This window comes from Amblyomma americanum, chromosome 1, assembly GCF_052857255.1.
Source record: "Amblyomma americanum isolate KBUSLIRL-KWMA chromosome 1, ASM5285725v1, whole genome shotgun sequence".
Taxonomy (NCBI): domain Eukaryota; kingdom Metazoa; phylum Arthropoda; class Arachnida; order Ixodida; family Ixodidae; genus Amblyomma; species Amblyomma americanum.
In genome coordinates this window covers 137,122,256-137,144,316 of record NC_135497.1, presented here as the reverse complement: position 1 = coordinate 137,144,316, position 22,061 = coordinate 137,122,256, and positions in this window count along the sequence as shown.

The following is a 22,061-nucleotide window of genomic DNA, read 5'->3' as shown; positions in this document are numbered from 1 at the left end:
CCCTGCTGTCTTGGACGTGTAGCACGTCTAATTAAACCTGGCTTTGAGTGCTTTGACCGTTTATCGGTGACATTTGGTGGAGGAGCCGGGTAACGATCCATGTAAGCTGACCTCGAGGACACTCTTGACGTCAGTTCTCAACGCGTGGCTACAACACCAGTCCACAAGGCGAGCCGCCGCCTGCGAGGCCTACAGCCAGAGTTCGGCCAATTCGCAAGACCAGCAAGGGCCATGACGTCCGCTACGGCTAGCCAGACAAGTCAGCATTCCGGGAATGCCCCGCCGTTTGTCCTTCACACACCTCGGTCGCCCCCATCATTCCACGGTGAGAGGTTTGAGGACGTCGAAGACTGGTTGGCCAGCTTTGACCGTGTGACGGGCTTCAACGAGTGGGACGGCGAGCGCAAATTGCGGAACGTGTACTTCGCACTACAGGACTCGGCCAAGACGTGGTACGAGAACCACGAAGCTTCCTTCACTAACTGGGAGATCTTTCACCGAGAGCTCTTAGCCACGTTCAACACCAGCGAACGAAAGGAGAAGGCTGAAATCGCCTTGCAATCGAGGTCGTAGCAGCCGAACGAGAGCGTCGCCATGTTCATCGAGGACATGACGCGACTCTTCAATCGCGCCGACCCTGCTATGCCCGAGGACAAGAAGGTACGCCACCTAATGCGCGGCGTCAAAGAGTAATTGTTTGCCGGACTGGTACGTGACCCGCCAAGAACGGTGGCCGACTTTGCCAAGGAGGCAACAAGCATGGAACGTTCTCTGCATGAACGGGGCGCGCACTACGGCCGTCAGGCTAGTGTAGCAGCCGCTCACCACTGCACGCCCACGTCGTTACCCACTCAGGAGCTTCGAGAGCTTGTGAGGAGCCTGGTGCGCGAAGAACTCGAGAAACTTCGCTTCGAAGCTCCACAGGCAAGCGTCGCTGCCATACCGGACGTGGTCAGAGATGAAGTCCGGCGAGCTGTTCAGTCGCCACCAGCTCCGCAGCCAGCGCCCTATGTGATGACGTACAGTCAAGCACTACAAAGTCGTCCTGGGCCAGTGAGTCAAGCATTTTCTCCCGTCACTCCTGTGCCTTCACTGCGGTACGCAACTGCAGCTGTACCCGTCGTACCGCAGACACCCCTGTCCACCATGAGCAAAGCGCGCGTTTGGCGTACGCCAAACAATAGACCGCTCTGCTACCACTGTGGGGAGCCCGGCCACATCCTCCGCCACTGCCCTTACCGCAGAATGGGCTTAAGGGGGTTTTCACCTGACGCACCTCGACCACGCTACGGAGAACGGCCGCGGGACATCGAGCAGTATCTGTCCGATAACGTGCAGCCAACGACCTCGCGGCGACGCCAGTCCCGTTCGCCATCCCCAAGGCGGTTTTCTTCGCCAAGCCGCCCGTCTTTTTCTAGCCAGTTCAGAGGCGCGTCCCCACATCGGGAAAACTGAAGACGGCGTCCCCTGGGGGTAGGGCCGCCGCTATTGGATCAAGTCAAGAGCCTCCACCCGACGATTCGCGGCTACGATCCGACCGACGACGACCTAACCCGACGACCTCAACGACAACGACGTGCTGCGACCGACTGGTGTCTGCCGAAATCCCAGTAATCGCTGATAATCGTGATGTGACCGCACTTGTGGACACCGGCGCTGACTTTTCTGTAATGAGCAGTCGGCTAGCTACGGCCCTCAGAAAGGTGCCGACCCCTTGGTCTGGACCCCAGATCCGCACCGCCGGCGGTCATGTGGTTACGCCAATTGGCGTCTGCACGTCACGAATCCAGATCCGCGGTGCTACTTTCCCTGGTTACTTTGCCGTGCTACCGGAGTGCTCCAAAGACCTGATACTTGGTTTGGATTTCCTTCGGGAGTACGGTGCTGTCATCAACCTTCAGGAGCTGGTCGTGTCATTTTCCAGTCAACCCCCTGTTGACGGCGATCCTGAGCCACGCGGGATTAAGTTACGCGTCTTTGACGACCACGTATTAATCCCGTCAAGAGCTAGCATGTTTGTCACCGTAGATTGCGACAACATCACTGGTACTCGTGGCATCGCTGAAACCAACATGTCGCTGCTCCTTGGTAGGCAAGTCTGTGTTGCTCGCGGAATTGTCGAGCTGAACAATGGCCGAACTGAGCTCTTGGTAACCAATTTTGGCTGTGAACCTCAGTGTTTGCCTGGCAGAACAGTTATTGCGTATTTCGAAGAACTCGGCGAATTCGCGGGACAGCACGCTTTGTCCGAAGCCTCGGCATAAGTGGAGGCACCGACCACTCCCATAAAAACTGACGTGAACCCGAACCTCCCGTCTAATCAGAAACGCTGCCTCGAAAGCGTTATCCAGTCTTTCTGTGACTGCTTCGCCTCGACTTCTAAGGTTAGGCAGACACCGCTCACTAAGCACCGAATTATAGTCGATGCCAACCAGCGGCCGTTATGTCAGCCGCCTTACCGGATCTCTTCAAAGGAGCGTGATGCGATTCGCCACCAAGTTCAAGAAATGCTCCAGGACGACGTGATACAGCCGTCGACGAGCCCGTGGGCGTCGCCTGTTGTTCTAGTAGCAAAGAAAGATGGAACCCTACGGTTCTGCGTTGATTACCGACGTTTAAACAAAGTCACAAAAAAAGATGTTTATCCTCTGCCGCGCATTGATGACTCCCTGGATCGGCTGCGCCACGCCAAGCACTTCTCATCGCTAGATTTACGCAGCGGCTATTGGCAAATCGAGGTGGACGAACGCGACCGGGAGAAGACCGCTTTTATTACACCGGACGGTCTGTACGAATTCCGGGTGCTCCCTTTCGGCCTGTGCTCGGCTCCTGCAACCTTCCAGCGGATGATGGATACCGTTCTTGCCGATCTGAAATGGCAGCCCTGTCTCGTGTACTTGGATGACGTTGTCATCTTCTCTGATACGTTTGAAGAGCACCTGAGACGCCTGCGCGCTGTGTTCGAAGCAATTCGGTCGGCCGGACTTTCCCTGAAGCCCGACAAGTGCCACTTCGCTTTCGAAGAGTTGAAGTTTCTGGGCCACATCGTGAGTGCTAAAGGGGTTAGCCCTGACCCCGATAAGACAGCCGCCGTGGTTGCTTTTCCTGTGCCCACCGATAAGCGAAGCGTGCGCCGCTTTCTGGGTCTCTGCGCCTATTATCGGCGTTTTGTGCAGAACTTCTCCCAGATCGCTGAGCCCCTCAACCGCCTCACGAAAGATTCCGAACCGTTCTTCTGGGGCCTGAAACAACAGAAGGCTTTTGAAGACCTCCGAACTCGTCTCCAAAGTACGCCCATCCTTGGACACTTCGACGAGTCAGCCGCCACTGAACTGCACAGAGACGCCAGCAACATCGGCCTCGGTGCGGTCCTTGTGCAGTGGCAGGACGGTCTTGAACGTGTAATCGCATACGCGAGCCGCACCTTGTTACGATCTGAGGCAAACTATTCCACCACCGAAAAAGAATGCCTGGCCGTTGTGTGGGCGGTGACCAAATTTCGCCCGTACTTATATGGCCGTCCTTTCAGGGTCGTCAGCGACCACCACTCACTGTGTTGGCTGGCGAACCTCAAAGATCCCTCGGGACGGCTTGCACGCTGGAGCCTTCGCCTTCAAGAGTTCGATGTCACCATCGTTTATAAGTCCGGTAGGAAGCACAGTGATGCCGACTGTCTGTCTCGTGCTCCTATCGAGGACAACCGAGCTGATCCCGACGACGATTCTATTTTTCTCGGCGCCATCTCCACGTCCGTCCTCACTTAACACCAAAGGGACGACAGTGAACTACGGCCTCTCATTGAGTATCTTGAAGGAAGCGCTGCGTCACCCCCGCGAATCTTCTCACGTGGACTGTCGTCATTCTGTTTGCGCGATGGCATTCTGTATAAGAAAAACTACAACCCGAAGGAAGCTGCCTATCTGCTCGTCGTACCTGCGGCCTTGCGCGACGAAGTTCTGCAGGCGTGCAATGATGACCCATCTTCTGGTCACATGGGTTTTTCTCGCACTTTGGCGCGGATACGCCAAAAGTACTACTGGCCCAGGGTTGCTTCAATTGTCCAGCGTTACGTCAGAACTTGCCGTGAGTGCCAACGTCGCAAGACGCCGCCGACTAAGCCAGCCGGACTACTGCAGCCTATTAATCCGCCACAAGTCACCTTCCACCAAGTCGGCATGGGCTTACTGGGCCCATTTCCGGAGTCCTCGCTGGGTAACCGCTACATTGTGGTCGCCACCGACTACCTCAGCCGGCACTGTGAAACTAAAGCTCTCCCTCGTGGTACCGCTGAAGAAATTGCGAACTTTTTCGTTCAAAATATTGTGCTACGTCACGGTGCACCCGCCATCGTTTTAACTGACAGAAGAACGGCCTTCACCTCGGCCCTTATGCAGGAGGTTGTGATGACCCCCCATAATGCGCAGGTCCACACGGGACGGAGAGGCAATGAGACACCGTATGGCTCAGTTTTAACAAACAGATGTATTCAATAATTACACATGATTATGATTATACATCAGAGGCTGGGGCGTCCGAGCTTACGTGCCGACGACTTCATGGGGACGATGGAGGGGCTCCGGAGTTGAGCTCGAACGGTTGCTGGCAGAAGCTGCACGCCGTCGGGCTTCGGCGCTGAAGGCCCCCTTGGCGAACGATGTCGTCCTGAGCGTTCCTTCTTCGGTACTCCTTGTCGATTTTTATATCCTCTTATCCCCACACTCCCTAGGGTGAGGACGCCCACGCCGGAGTGGGGGGGGGCTAGGGCTTTCACTTGGGCGCACAAACACACCACCGCATTTATGGTCTCGCCCCCCTCACGTGTTGAGCCCGAGGGAAAGAAGGTTGTCGTCGAGGTAGCGCATAGCGTCGGCTGTGGTAAGGCGCGCTCTGGCCCGCTGTCGGTTCCCGCGGGTCACCGGCCTCCGTTCTCCATCAAATGACTCTCGCCCCTCAAGGCCGGAACGCGAGGTCACTAAAAGGCCGGGAAAGTGGTCCCTTGTCCTGGGATGTGCTCGGGAGGGTTGATTGATGATACCCGCCGTCTTGCCACGGGGCCAGGCCCGCCGAAACGAGGCCCCCTTGGAACGGCCACGGCAATTGGGGAAGATAACGCCCGTCTCCCCGCGGCGGCGGCGGCGGCGGCGGCGGCGTTCGACTCGTGCCGACACTATGGAAAGGGGATCCGGTTGTGCTTAAACCCCTTCGTTCTGGTCGTCTCCGTGCGGTCCACGGCGGCAGGCCCAAAAGCAATCTCACTCAAGTTGCTTGCAGCCATATACAGTAGAAACATGAAAGGGGGTCCGGTTGTGCTTTCGCCGCCACTGGGGGCTCCGTCTACGCCGCGCCGTCGAACGCGGACCCTCGTAGCACACACAAAGAACGTCACAAGGTTATGCGCCTGAGTGGCACCAGTCACCGCAAGACAACCGCTTACCACCCTCAAACGAACGGCCTCACCGAACGGCTCAACAAGACGATTGCCGACATGATTTCCATGTATGTTGACGCAGACCACCGCAACTGGGACGCCATACTCGCTTACGTCACATTTGCCTATAACACTGCTCTGCAAGAAACAACACGCTTCACTCCATTTCGTTTGGTGCATGGTCGCGAAGCCACAACCATGCTGGACGCCATGTTGCTCCCGACTAGTAGTACCTCATCTGCTACGGGTGCTGCCCAATTCGTTCGTCACGCCGAGGCCGCCCGCCAACTCGCACGACAGCACATACGGAACCAGCAAGCCCTCGACGCTCGCCGCTATAACCTCCGCCACCGAGCTGTTAGTTACCAGCCCGGCGAACAAGTCTGGGTTTGGAGCCCAATACGCATGCGTGGGCGCTCTGAAAAGCGTCTACGCCGATATTTTGGCCCCTACGAGGTACTCCGCCAAGTCAGTGAGGTGAACTATGAAGTTCTTCCGCAGGGTACAGTTCGCTCCTCTCGACGGCCGACACCCGAAGTCGTCCATGTCGCACGGATGAAGCTGTACCACGCCCACTAGCACTTCAGGCCTGTCCACACCAGGCGCCGGACACATGCGCCGTCCCTTGTCTTCGTGCTCCTCATTGCTGCGGCACCGAGTCGTTGCCCTTCAGAGAGGGGGGAGTAATGCCACAGTACCAATCAATACAGTGGCGCCATGCCACGGCCGAACTGTTTTAGATAGGACTTGCCATGCCTCACGCTCTCGAGGGGCTAGAGGTTTTCGTCTTCCTCGCACGAGCTCCCTGCTGTCTTGGACGCGTAGCACGTCTAATTAAACCTGGCTTTGAGTGCTTTGACCGTTTATCGGTGACAATATGCCGAGCACTCCAACCACCATCTCACTGGAACCTCACAGACTTAGAAGGTTGGGAGATCGCGGTCTCTAGCTCAGAGCCGGCATCATAGAAGAGGCTGGTCAAATGGGCGGAAAAGGTCGCCAGAATTCATGGACTGATGGCCGCCAGCCGGGATTAAGAACCACGCCAATCAAACCTCCCCTAACGCCTTGGAGGGAGACCGCTAGGGGGCCGGCGAGTGCGAACGCGCTTCGCACCAGCTCTGTACAAGCACGGCGATTTCGTCCGTATTTCGACCGACGCAGTGCCCATCTCTTCACTGCACCGCTCGTAAAGGTGAGCGCTACCATCTGATCAAATCTGGTGGCCGTCGGTCCCCCCTAAGTGGGCCCACGGGCCGAAAACCGCCCTTTGCCGATCAGCTGCCGCACCAGGCCTCGCGCCACCGTGCGCTAAGCCTAAGCCGCTTCGAACTCCACTACATCGACAGTATGAAGGTCCAAGTGATCGGAGAGACCATTAACCCAATGGACTATGATCCCAGGGACTGGAACCATATCCTGAGCTTACCCGCCCGTCAGAAAGGAGCACCGAAAATCCAGGCGAACGCCACCACCGGCTCACGACCAGCAGATTCCATAAACCAAGCGTCCCAGCTGCGCGCAACGCGTCTCGCGGCGCAAAGGTCGCAACGCCAGCCGTGGTTGCCAGAGGATGCCTACAGGATAGTGTTTCGTTCAAACGGGGGACTTACCTTAAACTACTTTCATCCGCGCCAGCTTCGCCTGGCCCTGACAACTGCAGCCAAGGTCCTCCAAGCCTCAGACGCCACCAATTTGCGTATCCACCCCCTAAAAAACACCTGCACGATGGGTACCTCGCATTAAACCGACGCGCTATGCCTGGTCGCCATCAAACAAATCTTCATTCGAACCAAAGCATACGCCGTCACTGCCTACATATCCCCCCCCACCGGATGGTGCAGTAAGAGGAGTAATCACTAACGCCTACTGGGAAGAAACCCCAGCACAGATTCTGGAAGACCTCATCACGGGTAACCATGGTGTCCCCATCATTGATGCACGCCGCGTGGGACAGACCCGTTCGATCCTTATCGCCTTCAGGGCGGGTCCGGTGCCCCGAATCATCTCCTACGGAAGCGGACTCCACAGCTGCACTTTATATAGAGGACATCTGGACGCTAGCACAAACTGCATCGCGCGGATGTGTGTACCCTTCAGCGTACGCACAGCTGTTCAATATGCGGTATCCCGCACCCCCGAGAGGACACCCCGACATGCACCCCAGCCTTCATACTTTGTGGAGGCGCCAACATGACGGGTACTAAAGGTTGCAAAGCGAGGGGAAGCCGCTCACCGCCCGCTTCACCGTAGCAGCACATCTCTCGCACACCGGAGCGAGACGCAGACCAAGCCACCGTTCGTCGCTCCAGCAAGTCTCGCTCATCATCTCGTCGCCGCCAGGACCAACAGCCTCCACAACTTTCCTGGGCGGACAGAGTAGCAGGCAACCGACTCAAAGCTACCAGCGAGCCCTCAACCCCCTGTTACGTCTCGCCCACGACGCGCGGTATAGCCGGCGCGGATGCAACGGATGCCGCGGCTTCGTTCATCGCTGCCGCAACGCCTCCCGCCAAGCGCGTCCAGGCATGTTTCAGTGCCACGTGTCGTCGTGCGTGCGTGTGTGTGTGTGTGCATGCTGGTGCCCACGCTTGTCAAAGCGCGGCAGCCGGGGAGAGGAGCTCCCCAACTGGGAGGCGAGGAGGTCTGACCGGCGCCGGCCTGGCGGACGCGCCCGTCACGTCTGGACATGTTGAAGCGACGCCGTATCGGGCGCCTCTTCCCAAGCCGTTCCCTCTTGCCCTCGACTCCGAGGGTATAAAAAAAAGACAGCTGCGCCGGACGCAGGAGAGAGACTTCGATTCCTTCCTTCGAGTAACGTGGTCGCCCTGACCGGCTGCTCTTTTGCGATGCCAGAATAAACAAGTTGTTCTGTTGCCAGTCGACTCATCCTTTGCCGGGACTTTCGAATGTTTCCAGCTTTGCCCCAGGCCGCCAGGCCAACGCTACCCTTGGGGCTTGTAACCCAAATGCAACAACTGGTTGCCAGCGGTGAGATCGCGACAACGGAGGCCAGCAGCGAAGATATGCGGTCAACTGTATGCTGAGCAGCTCAACGACCATCCGGGAGCAGTGCAACGAGCCCTGTGTGATGACTGGTTGCCTGCAGCGGAACGACTGCGCTGAATTCTTGGCTGCGAGGTTTGGTGAGTGCGGGACTTTCTTCTTCTGAGTTTTGCCAGGCTTTTGTTAGTGTCAGAAACAGAGCTGGTAATTGTGGTTGTCGTTGCTGCCGGGTTAGTTTGCGGCAAGACAATAGTAGGCAGTAGAGAAAGCAGCATTCGGAGCAGCCATGGATTTGAAGTCGTTGCGCAAACCGAAATTGCTGGAGCTTGCAAGAGAGTTGGGTCTTGATGTCTCAGACAAACTCAGAAAACCAGAACTGCTAAGGGCGATTCTTGAGTTGGAGGCTGAGGATGACGAGCTGTCGGAATGCCTTGAGACCATTGAGGAGAGGGAACAAAAAGAAAAAGACGAGCGCGAACGTAAAGAACAAAAAGAGAAAGAGGAGCGCGAACGTAAAGAACAAAAAGAGAAAGAGGAGCGCGAACGTAAAGAGCAAAAAGAGAAAGAAGAGCGCGCTTTAGAAATGAAGCGTCTCGAGGTAGAGATGGAACGCGCTCGTAATGGAAGTCAGGCACACGGTGCAGGAGAACGGGTATCGTTCAAAATGACTGACCTGATGCGGCCGTTTAAGCTTGGAGAGGACATTGGTTTGTTCCTGGTTAACTTTGAGCGAACGTGCGAGAAGCAGGGGTTCTCTCGGGAAACGTGGCCACAGCGCTTGCTCACTTTGTTACCCGGCGAGGCGGCCGACGTAGTCGCTCGCTTGAAGAGAGAGGAGGCAGAGGATTTCGACCAAGTGAAATCGAGTCTGCTAAAAAAGTACAGGCTGTCAGCGGAGGCGTTCCGTCGGAAGTTTCGGGAAAATGAAAAAGGCAGAAATGAGTCATATACAGAGTTTGCCTACAGGCTTATGTCAAACATGCAGGAGTGGCTCAAAGAAGAGAAAGCGTTTGGTGACCACGAGAAAATTCTGCAGTGTTTCGGGCTAGAACAGTTTTATAGTCGGTTGCTTGAGAACGTGCGGTACTGGGTCTTGGATAGGCCAGACGTTAGTACAGTGGCTAAAGCCGCCGAGCTAGCCGAGGAGTTTGTGACGCGTCGGGCTCGCGGAGCTAAGGACGGTCAAAAGGGTGAATTTGGCTCCAAGTATGAGAGGCCGAAGTTCACACCCATGAGAGAAAGGGGGGACACGCGTAGTGCGGATGCGAGTGAAAGCAGTCCGACCGAACGTAAGGAGACGGCGGCAGCCGAAGCCGAACGCAGAAAGCGGTTCGAGGCGAGGCAAGCGCGCGTGTGTTATACGTGCCAGAAGCCGGGTCACTTTTCGGCGCAGTGTCCAGAAACAAAAAGAGAAGTCGTGTGTTTGTCATTATGTAGCACTGACGAGAACATGAAGCTTCTCGAGCCTTACATGCGAGACTTCCTCGTGAACGGGAAAGAGTGCCGAGTGCTTCGTGATTCCGCAGCTACAATGGATGTAGTTCACTCCTCTTACGTAGAACCCGATATGTTCACGGGCGAGTGCGCATGGATCAAGCAAGCCGTGGAAGCTCATAGCGTGTGTCTGCCCGTAGCAAAAGTGCTTATTGAAGGACCTTTCGGAGCACTTGAGACGGAGGCCGTAGTGTCATCTAGGCTGCCCCCCCAGTACCCGTACCTATTTTCGAACAGGTCCGATCACCTCCTGCGCGAGAAGGGGCTTTTGTTTGGTGAGGCTAGCGTTCAGGCCTTAACCAGATCGAGAGTTCGGGAGCTCGCTGCAAAGGCGGTAGTTGCGGGGCCGACGTTGTCGAACAATGAGAAAGGGTCGGAGGCGCAGCAAGCTGATATTCCGAGCACGTCAGAACTGGATAAAATTGAGCCTGTAGCGTTGAAGGCACCAGGTACTGGAGAGGAAATGCCCGACAAGGGAAAGTTAGAAGAGCTTCCGGTCGAGCTTCCGGGACTAGGCTCAGTGACGAACAGGGAAGACACTGATCAGGTCATTAGTGACTTAATCATTAAAGCACCGCTGTCGCCTGAGCAGAAAACCGAACTACACCAACTCTTACAAGAGTTTCAAGGTCAGTTCTCTGAGAGGCCTGGTAGGACTTCTGTCCTTACTCATGATATAGAACTTACCTCGCCAGAGCCAGTACGATCCAAGGCGTACCGGGTGTCACCCCGCCAGCGCGATATTATGGAGGCTGAGGTAAAGAAAATGCTACAGCTCGGTGTTATTGAGGCGGGTGAGAGTGATTATACCTTCCCCTTGATTTTAGTTGAGGTACCGGGCAAGGAACCTCGTCCTTGCGTCGACTACCGCAGGCTTAATTCCATTACTAAGGATCAAATTTATCCGATCCCTAACATCGAGGAGCGCCTTGAGAAAGTTAGTAGCGCTCAGTTTATTTCCACCCTAGATCTTGTCAGGGGTTATTGGCAGGTTCCCCTTACAGAAGAGGCTAGTAGGTATGCGGCGTTCATTTCACCAATGGGAACATTCCGTCCTAAAGTTTTGAGTTTTGGTTTGAAGAACGCGCCATACTGCTTTTCAAGCCTCATGGACAAAGTGTTGCGGGGACAGGAAGAATTCGCTTTACCGTATTTAGACGACGTAGCGATATTCTCTGCATCCTGGTCTGAGCATATGGCACACTTGCGGGCAGTGCTAACCCGCCTGCGCGAAGCGGGCTTGACAATCAAGGCTCCCAAGTGCCAATTAGCACAGGCCGAGGTTGTCTACTTCGGTCACGTGATTGGACAGGGTCGTCGCCGCCCCTCTGAAATAAAGGTGGCCGCTGTGCGAGACTTCCCGCAACCGCGCACGAAGACCGATATTCGGTCGTTCTTAGGTGTCGCCGGCTACTATCAGAGGTACATCCCCAGGTACTCCGATATCGCGGCTCCCCTGACGGATGCTCTAAGAAATACAGAGCCCCAAACAGTCGTCTGGAGCGAGACAAAGGAGAGAGCTTTTAGCGCCCTAAAGAGCGCCCTAACAAGCCAGCCTGTGCTACGATCGCCAGACTATACCAAAGGGTTCGTTGTTCAGTGCGATGCTAGTGAGCGAGGCATGGGCGTTGTACTGTGCCAAAGGGACAATGGAGAAGTGGAACACCCCGTCCTGTATGCTAGTCGTAAGCTGACCTGTCGTGAGCAGGCGTACAGCGCCACCGAGAAAGAGTGTGCGTGTCTCGTGTGGGCCGTTCAGAAATTGTCATGCTACCTAGCCGGCTCGAGGTTTATCATTGAGACGGATCACTGCCCTCTCCAATGGCTGCAGACCATCTCTCCCAAAAATGGCCGCCTCCTGCGCTGGAGCCTAGCTTTGCAACAATATTCCTTTGAGGTGCGTTACAAAAAGGGGAGTCTCAACGGTAACGCCGATGGCTTAAGTCGAAGCCCCTAACGTGGGAATCCGCCTCAAAGTTGTTGGTTACTGATGTTTTCTTCCTGAGGCAGGATTTTTAACATATTGCTTTTGTTTAGTGTTTCAAAGTGATTATGTGCTTTCTAGTGCAATTTTTCAATTTGTGGACGCGTTCTGAGTGCTGCTTGACTACTGTAAGGAACTAGGCAGTAGTATAAAAGGGGAAAGAGCCTGGCAGAGCTTAGTGAGGGTTGTCTCGTGCTTGCTGACTGAGCGGTTGAGTTTCGGCGTAGTTCTAACGCTTGCTGGGAACGAGCACAAAAATGGCAACTCTCCTGAAGTGACTTTGCAGTGCCCTGTGTGATCCTGAACCTGAGAACGAGGCCTTCTCTGTGCGCTGCGCTCAAGCAACGTCGAGGGACGACCGGTTTCGTTTACGAGCATCATCGAGCGACATCCCTCTGGACAGCGGATGCAGTCCCCTGACCATCGGGATCTCCTTCTCCCGGCGGGGCGGTCTGTTACGTCTCGCCCACGACGCGCGGTATAGCCGGCGCGGATGCAACGGATGCCGCGGCTTCGTTCATCGCTGCCGCAACGCCTCCCGCCAAGCGCGTCCAGGCATGTTTCAGTGCCACGTGTCGTCGTGCGTGCGTGTGTGTGTGTGTGCATGCTGGTGCCCACGCTTGTCAAAGCGCGGCAGCCGGGGAGAGGAGCTCCCCAACTGGGAGGCGAGGAGGTCTGACCGGCGCCGGCCTGGCGGACGCGCCCGTCACGTCTGGACATGTTGAAGCGACGCCGTATCGGGCGCCTCTTCCCAAGCCGTTCCCTCTTGCCCTCGACTCCGAGGGTATAAAAAAAAGACAGCTGCGCCGGACGCAGGAGAGAGACTTCGATTCCTTCCTTCGAGTAACGTGGTCGCCCTGACCGGCTGCTCTTTTGCGATGCCAGAATAAACAAGTTGTTCTGTTGCCAGTCGACTCATCCTTTGCCGGGACCTTCGAATGTTTCCAGCTTTGCCCCAGGCCGCCAGGCCAACGCTACCCTTGGGGCTTGTAACCCAAATGCAACACCCCCCACACACACAGGTGGACCCCCATGACCGGGAGCTCCAGGCCCTGCGAGAGGAGGTGAGCCGTCTTACCTCTCTCATCAAGACCCCCACCTCCACCCCTCTACCGCTTCAGTAGTCCCTCCCACGCAACCCATGCTGCTACCTCAAACACCCACTGAAAAAATGGAACAATCGGGCTCCCAAACCCGCACCTCACCCCCACCAAAGAAAAAACGCACATCAGAGCAACCACCCGTAACCCAGACCGACCTTCAATCCCTAGAGGCCCGCATGAACGCTAAACTCTCCGAAATGAACGCGCGTCTAGAGGCAAAATTCGATCACCTCATCGACCACCTGTCCCAATGCTTCGAGCAACAAATTGAAGCGGCTTTTACGCGCATGGTGCACACCCTTGAGATGAGCCTTGCACGGTACGACACCCGCCTCCAATCAATAGAGCAGGCCCTTCCCTCGCTGCACCTACCCAATCCCCACCATCAATCCCGCCCACCTACCCCACAGAACCCCCTACCCAGCCCACCTACCCTCACCCCACCCAAGCTACAATATGGGGGGACCACCTAATTCCTTATCAATTCTGCAGTGGAACTGCCGCCGCTTCCGAGGCAAATGCGCACCCCTCCAATTCCTCCTCCCCACACTTCCCACGCCCCACATCCTCCTCCTTCAGGACAAACATGCCCCTGCCACACTTCCCAGCTACACATCCGCTCACTCGGACGCTACGAATACACCCAGGGATTCGACACTCATACATCGCTCTATTGCACACGAAACGCATAAAAGCACCTCCGAGACGCCCTGCGTCATCACAGAAATCATACCAGATGCGCACTCAATACCATCTATTTTTATTGCCAATATATACCACCAACCGTCTCATTCGATGGCTTCATTGGAAACGCTACTGCGCGGTCTCCATCGTATTGCAAGCAAACATCCATTGATTATCGGAGGGGACTTCAACAGTCAGCATACTGACTGGGGCTACCGCACCACCACGGGACGAGGAAGGCGACTCTGGTCCTTGGTACAAGAGCTCCGCCTCACAATACACAACGACTTTAACACTCCCACGAGAATTGGCAACAGTTTCAGCGCGGACACCAGCCCGGACTTGACACGGAGCCGCAACCTTGCGGGTATTACATGGAACACAACACATCACACATTAGGGAGCGATAATTACATCCTCACAGTTAAAGTCCGTACAAACAAAGAACGACACTTCACCTAACACACAAACTCACTAACTGGGATGCGGTCAGCGCCGCACGGGCGGCCCTTGCAGACATCGACCAGTGGGTGGCATCACTTATGAACGATGTCTCCGCACACACTAGAACCCTTGAAACCACACTAGATACGCCCACCCTCGACACTCGCCTGGCCCACCTATGGGAGGCCCACCATAGGATCCTAGAGCGCTGGAAAGGGCAAAAGCTCAATCGAACCCTTAAAAAATGGCTAGCCGCACTGCAAACACAAATTACTGAGCACTCTGAGGAGCTCTGCCGATCCAACTGGGGACAGATTTGCGATAGTATAGGTGTCAATCTGTCCTCCAAACGCAGTTGGCAACTCCTCCGTCCCTTAACTGACCCCACGCAATCCAAAACAGCCACACAACACCACGTCACACGCCTTATACACAGGACCGACCTTTCTCTCGACGCACTCATCGACATACTGAGGAACACACAATTCCCGGTACCTCAAACCCCCTGCTCTCCTATGCCGGCACCCCGAATGCCAATCTCGACGCGGAGATTACGGAAGCAGAAGTCAGAGCGTCCTTCCTGACTCTCCGCTCTAACTCCACTCCAGGAGTTGACCGTATCTCCAATAGCATGCTGCGCTGTTTGGACGATCAGTCGATTGCCCAGCTCACGAGATACTTCAGCACATGCTGGCAGGAGGGCACCCTTCCGCAATCCTGGCGTCACGCCAAAATCTTATTTATACCCAAGCCCCACAAGCACCTTACACCTGCAAATATTTGTCCCATTTCACTAACATCATGCCTGGGCAAGCTTTTGGAGCATGTCGCACTCGCCCGACTCACCCAACACATGACGGAGCAAGGGCTCCCCACCTGTCGGCACAGGATTCCATGCTCCAGCTCACACAGGATATTTTTGACCTCCTCATAGCGGGCCACACAAAAGCTGTCGTCGCCTTGGATCTCTTCAAGGCCTTTGATCGCCTAGACCATCAAGCGATCATGGCGGTGCTCTTCCCCTTGAACATAGGTGAACGTAGGTACACCAATATTCAAGCATTCCTTTAACCGCACGGCCGAAATTCGCTTTGGTCCCCGCACATCCCGCCAATAGTGGGGTTGGCACCCGCAGGGATCTGTCCTCTCTCCTTTCTTCTTCAATGTCACACTCATCCCCCTTGCCCGCAAGATACAAACCATCCCTCACCTTCGGCATATACTCTATGCTGATGGTATCACTCTATGGACCACCCATGGCCGTGATGGAGACATAGAGACTACTCTGCAGTCGGCAGTTACCCTCACCCAAACACATGCGCGGAGTATCGGACTCTCATGCTCTCCGGAGAAGTCGGAGCTCCTTATACTCCGCCCTACAACCCGAAACTGCACCACAGCCCCCATAACCGTGACACTGGAAAATTGGTACATCCCGGAGGTACACATTATCCGAGTACTGGGCCTCCACATCCAGAACAATGGGAAAACACTCTCACCATCCAAAAACTCAAGCAGACGGTGGTGTCGATATCCCAACTTATCCGCTGAGTTTCTGGATACCACCGGGGCATGAAGGAGCATGACCTATGTCGTCTCATTCATGCCTTCGTCCTCAGCCGCGTTCTCTTCACGCTCCCCCACCTGAAATCTGAAACCATGCCATGATCCGAAAAGCATTTAAGACAGCACTACACCTACCCCTAAATACTTCAACCGAAAAACTCCTCCAGCTAGGCCTACACAACACAATCGGTGAGCCTATCGAGGCCAACCGACAAAATACATACGTCTCGCGAGAACCACCACCGGTAGACACATCCTACACACCCTCGGTATCAGGACACCAGCCACGGATCCCACACAGCTCCAGGTCCCCCACCACATTCACCGTGAACTACTTATTAAGCCTCTCCCCAAAAACATGCACCCCACCAACCACGAACCCCGCCGCAGAGCTCGCGCAGGGGCGCTCCACAAACACTATGGCACGGAACCGGATGCCGTGTGGGTGGATTCTACATGCACAGGCGAGGACGCGGTTGTAGCCATCACGAACCCCTCCCTACATCCGATTGCCTCCGTTCACGTATCCCCAACTGCCACTTCGGAGGAGTATGTTTAAAAGGCCGCTATTGCCCTACCCACCACGCGCACGGAGGCCTGGTATATATTATCGGACTCTAAAACTGTCATACTAAATTTCGCCTGCGGGAGAGTTCACGTCCCTGCATTTCGCATACTGAACTCCCTCGCCGCACACCCGCCCCGCCACATGGAGCTCATATGGGTGCCTGCCCACTCCAGGAATCCCGGAAACGAAGCTGCCAACGCTTTAGCCCGAGGCTCTCTCAACCGGGCACCTGCGGCCTCCGATCTGGGGTTCTGACGAGAGCGCATGCATTCCTTCAGTGAACTGATGCAGGCCTGAAAAGCCGAGCGTCGGCTGTACCCCCACTCCATCCCTCCCTCGACAATTATCACCAGACACTTTGGAGGCGGCTCCAAACACACACCTTACCCTCCCCTTATATACGCTCGCGCTATCACCAAGCCCACACAAACCCCTCCTGTACCCTATGTCACCACACCAAAGCCACTCTCGATCATATCCTTTTCCTCTGCCCGGCGGATCCTTCCCCGTGGGGCCTGAAGCACCCCACCACTTGGGAGGCTTGGGAGACCCCACTGCGCTCCGAGGACCCGGCCAAGCAAGCCATCGCCACAGGCCGGGCTGCCAGCATCATGAGCCTCAGGGACATGAACGTTTGAGTGCAGTGGCGCCGTGCGGGGGCCCAAGGACCTGCCCGTCCTAAACACCCCTGTGTCTAATAAAGTTTCCAGCACCACCACCCTAACGCCTTCCCTTATTTAATTCATCGATAAAGTTTTTACCTACCTGGCTTCTCTCTTTCTTATATCGCTCCCTCGTTTTTCCCTCCCCTTACGGCGAGGATCGGGTGTCCACCGAGATATGTGAGACAGTTACTGCGTCATTTCCTTTCCTCAAAAATCTATTTTTTAAAATAGGTTCTTAAAGAGATACTGCAGTGGAATATATCCTGTACTGAGCAGAGCGAGCTCCACTTCGAAACAGGGCATCAAGAAGATTAGGGTGCCTCGATGGCCAGCGCCGCGGACATAAAGAACGCGTCAGGCTGACTCTCGGTAAGGTCGCTTCATTGGAAAGGAGATGCGTAGTTAGAAAAAACATCACGTGAGCACACGATTATAGATCATGATCTATAGTCCCATGATCTGAGGTGTAGATAGGCCAAGCCCACCTACAGACGTTTTACAGCGCGAGAAAATGGGCACCACCATATTTAGCCACGTGACCTTTCCGCCATCGTGGGCCTTTCGCCTTTCCGTTCAGCAGCCGAGCGCCATAACCATTGAACCAGCGCGGCGGGTTATATATATATATATATATATATATATATATATATATATATATATATATATATATATATATATATATATATATATATATATATATATATATATATATATATATATATATATATATATATATATATATATATATATATATATATGCAAAGAACGACAAGCACTAAAAGGGATGAGAAATAAAAATAGAAAGACAACCCTATAAACGTCTGTGTGATCATGGATGCTCCGTTTGCTACTAAGCCAAAGTGGTTCCTGGTGTTGAAGCGCAGATGCTTTCTCCCTGACAGCATGAACTGAGGCACATTTCGGTTCAACCCTGTCACACGTGCGTAGACTGGGAACGCCAAGGCGTTTAGTGGATGCGGACGCATCTCTTGCTGCGTTGCGTACGCTGTGAAGAGTGTAAACACGACACTTTTAGTTGGCCGTGCCGTAGCCTTTCTCAGGCGATGCGTAAACAGCAGCGCCATCTAGTGACAATACGTCAAAGCAGATCAACGCTCGGTTGAAGAAAATTTCATCCGTGATTACTGATAACTAGGGTGAGTGCATCGCAAGCCTTTTTTGTTTCTAGAATAAAACCTATGCAATCCGAAGAAAATGTAAGAACTGACAAAAAGCTAGAAAACTGCTTCGCCAGGTGTCATTGCTACAAGGAAAACACGCTGAATTTAGTTAAGCCTAGGAGCTTGAAAATCGTCAAATTATATGAAAAACAGGGGCTAGCTATAGCTTATATCGCTACGTGTAGGCAAGAGTAGGCGAAATAATAGCCAACAGCTACCATTTGAGCGAGCTATTGCGTTGGAGAATCCTGCGGCGACATGCATTTATTCCGAAGCGGGCGACCAGGCGCCGCCATCTTGTCAACTTTAACCACGCCAGACACGCAAGCGCCGCAACGCAAAGTCCGCTGGCTCGCGTACGTACGCAAGAGCAGGACTTGCGCTTGCGTTCTGCGTATGCGCACTACCGTCCACGCAAATCCCTTGTATTTTCCTTCATCTTTTTACTGTTATTCTTTTATGAGGTTCATGAAATACAGTGTCGGTATCCTTGCAACAGATACCGACACTGTTTTTTTTTATTTCAAATATTTATTCCAACATTACACCATACAGATATAATGTCGAGGATGGCAGGCAAAAAGCCTCCTGGAGGCTTGACCGGTCCTGCATCCTGGTGTACACTTGGCAGAGCAGCGGTGGCAGTCAGCTCACAATTCTGCGGCAAAAAGATTGAAGCAGTCAGGAGAACTAACGCTATCAGAACTTACCTACGTTCAGCTAGGGCTGGAGTGCCTAGGCGCTTGACGTTAGATCTGTTGCCTATTATCGCTACTGACAAGTGCGTATCTCTGAGAGCGAACTACGTTCAGGAACCTTGCCAGCTTTTCACTAGCTACACGAAGCAGCCATTCGCGCTAAGAGTAAAAAAACTACTTTTGAAACAAATGGTCCGCATGCTATTGTTCGAACTCTTCAACGCGCCGGAATGTGCTGTCAGGATGGCCGAGTGGTCTAAGGCGCCAGACTCAAGTGTCGTACAGCCATCCTGCTTCGCCAAATGTTGTGCAGGCCAAGAAGGAAAATTACATCGTATTTATAAAGATCCGGCTCAACGTCCAGGAATCGTATCCCATACGGCGTCAAGCGTATGTCTTTGTTGTACGCTGGAGCACGTCCCAAAAGAGCAGCGCATCTCAGCAACCAATAAAGACGTGTTCTATTTACTCTGGTTTGTGACACAACAAGCAGTCAGCACCGCATGGTAAAAACAATCCCTCCTCCTCCATCCATGTTTTAAACGGCGACGTACACCAGTGTGCAACTTGAAGAAAAACGTCTTCACACCCGCTGGCACCATCATTTTCCTTACCCGTTTTAAAACATTTCCTCCTTGCCTTCCACTATACACAGATCGATACATTGGCTCAGGGAAGACACAGTCAAGAAAATCTTTTAGCAATTTCTTACACGAGACATTTTAAGGTATTCCAAACTGAACCGAGCATTTAGAAACCTGAAAGTAAAGACCACTTTTTTCAAAAATCTACTTCCACTGTATCGCATCCCATCTACAGTGGAAATAACATAGTTTGGCAAAGCCGAAGAAAGCCTCACTTGAATAAAAGTCTGCAGGAAAGGGTCGCGTTGATCTCGAAGAAACATAAACCTTGACACCACCTGCCTCAGGTACAAGTGTCGCAAAGACCCCCTTTTCTCAAACGCAGAAATAAATTTTCACGTTTAGTCCTCTCCCATGAGGACTGCCAAACAAAAACAGTGAAGAGACGATGAAACTTTTGAATCTTAAGTCGAGAGTACGAAAGGACCTGCAACAAATAGCTCAGTTTTGAAACCAGGTATACACCAGATATGTTTGCGCGCGCGAATATAGCAGCTCCTTTCCCGACCATTTCTGTGTACGCGTGGACAGTTCTTGAATTTTCTGCTTCCAAAAGTCATCGTTATCTCGATACTCGTAAGGAGGAACACCTAAGTACTTGGAAGGGATATGTGACCATTTTACACCTGCATGAAACAAAGGTGCTGATGTCCAATTCCCATGCCAAAGGCCCGCACATTTGTCCAGATTAACAACGCTATTGGTTACATCACAAAACCTGAGAACAAGCGACATCCCATGCTCTATGCTGCTGTGATCGCTACAAAAAATTGCCACACCATCGGCATAAGCCAGTAGATTAATATCACATGCTTCTAGTTCAAAACCACGAATAGAGTTGTTTATTACATTCCGGCAAAGCGGCTCTAGGTACACAGCGAAAAGTAGCGGTGACAATGGGCAGCCTTGCCGCACGGATGCTCTTACGGCAATTCTGTCTTTGAGCTCTGAGAACAACCACGAATCTGAGCACAACCAGATTCGTGGTACTGTTGCTATAAGCCATTTTAACTCCTTTTAAAATTAGTGGCCAACACAGACATGTTCGAGAGTTTTAAAAAGAATGTCATGACATACACGGTCAAAGCCCTCCTCTAAATCAATCTGCAATGTTGCGACTCGCCTAAAGTCAGCGTCACAGCATTCCAGTATACTTTGAGTGATATGAACATTCGTGAACATGGTCCGCCCTTGAATTCCACGCGCCTGGTGGGGGCCAACCAAGATGTCCATAACTGACTGTAAACGTTTGGCTAATACTTTCATAAAATTTTTATAATCAACATTACTAAGCGTTATCTGCCAAAAACCAGTAACTTGCTTGAGCTTCAGGATTGTCAGTTTTCGGTATAAGTGCTGTATGCGCACGAGAAAAGACGGTGGTAAAAAACCCATTCTAAATGACTTTTCATAAACGCGTTGTAATATGAGAGCAGTTTCGCGTTGAACGCATTATAAAATACCGCTGTTATCCCATCAGGACATGGCGATTTCCCCAAGTGAAGCTCATCAATAGCGTATTCCAATTCCGCTGTTCATAAGTCGGCAGACAGGATGTCAGTGTCTTCACTGGCCAGTTGGGGTAATAGATTTAATAATCCAGCCTGAAAGGCCTGTACATCCGCCAATTTGGAAGCGAACAAATCACAGTAATACTGACTGAAAGCCTCCCTTATCACCTTCCGATCGTCCGTCAGAGTACCTTTGTTTTCAAATTCTGCGATATACTTCCTTCTAGAGTATCTTATTTTCTGTCGTCAAATTCCGCCTACTGGACATATCATCCGCCAGCAAGCGATCCGGATCGTTCGTGCCCTGATTGCAGCTCTCTGAAAGCTGGTCACATCGATAGCCTCAAGCTTGGCTTTAACTTCGCTGATGAGATCAGTGTATAGTCCCGGAGCTATATTTTCCTCTAAAATTTATTCTTTCAACATCTGTTTTAGGTTCTTTTGTTCAGCTTTTTCAGCATGTTTGATTTCTACGGACCTTTCGATAGCCCTCATTTTGACATCAACTTTAAATTCCGCCTACTTTTCTGCCCAACTTTTCACATAACTCAACCAAACTTTTTCTGACACGTTCTTTGTTTCGAACAGAAACGTATCGTCCTTTAATAATTTTGCATCGAGCTTCCCCAAGTCCCAGCTGAATTTCACTTGAGGTGTTAGGTTCTTTCCCATGGCGAATATGACACAACAGTGATCGCTAAATGCAACCGGTTCGACGATGTAGTTATCGCAAATCGCCGCTAGCTCAAGGGAAACGTAAGCTCTATCTAGCCTAGAATGACTACGCCCTTGGAAATGCGTGTAATGACATCTCATTCCTCCCTTTGCAAACTGGGCTACGTCTTGAAGTGAATTCTTTTCAATGTTTTCTTTCAAGAAAACAGCACTTTCGCTTTGGGTAACTGCTGAGCCTGAGCGGTCATCTGCACTGAGAACACAATTGAAATCCCCCCCAAAAGAATGACAAGTCTATTGCATTCCATGTACGCACACAGTTCCTGGAAGAACAAAAGACGTTCACGCGGTTTTGTAGGAGCATACACACAGATAGCTCTCAGATTTTCCTCCCCGTACAACAGATCACA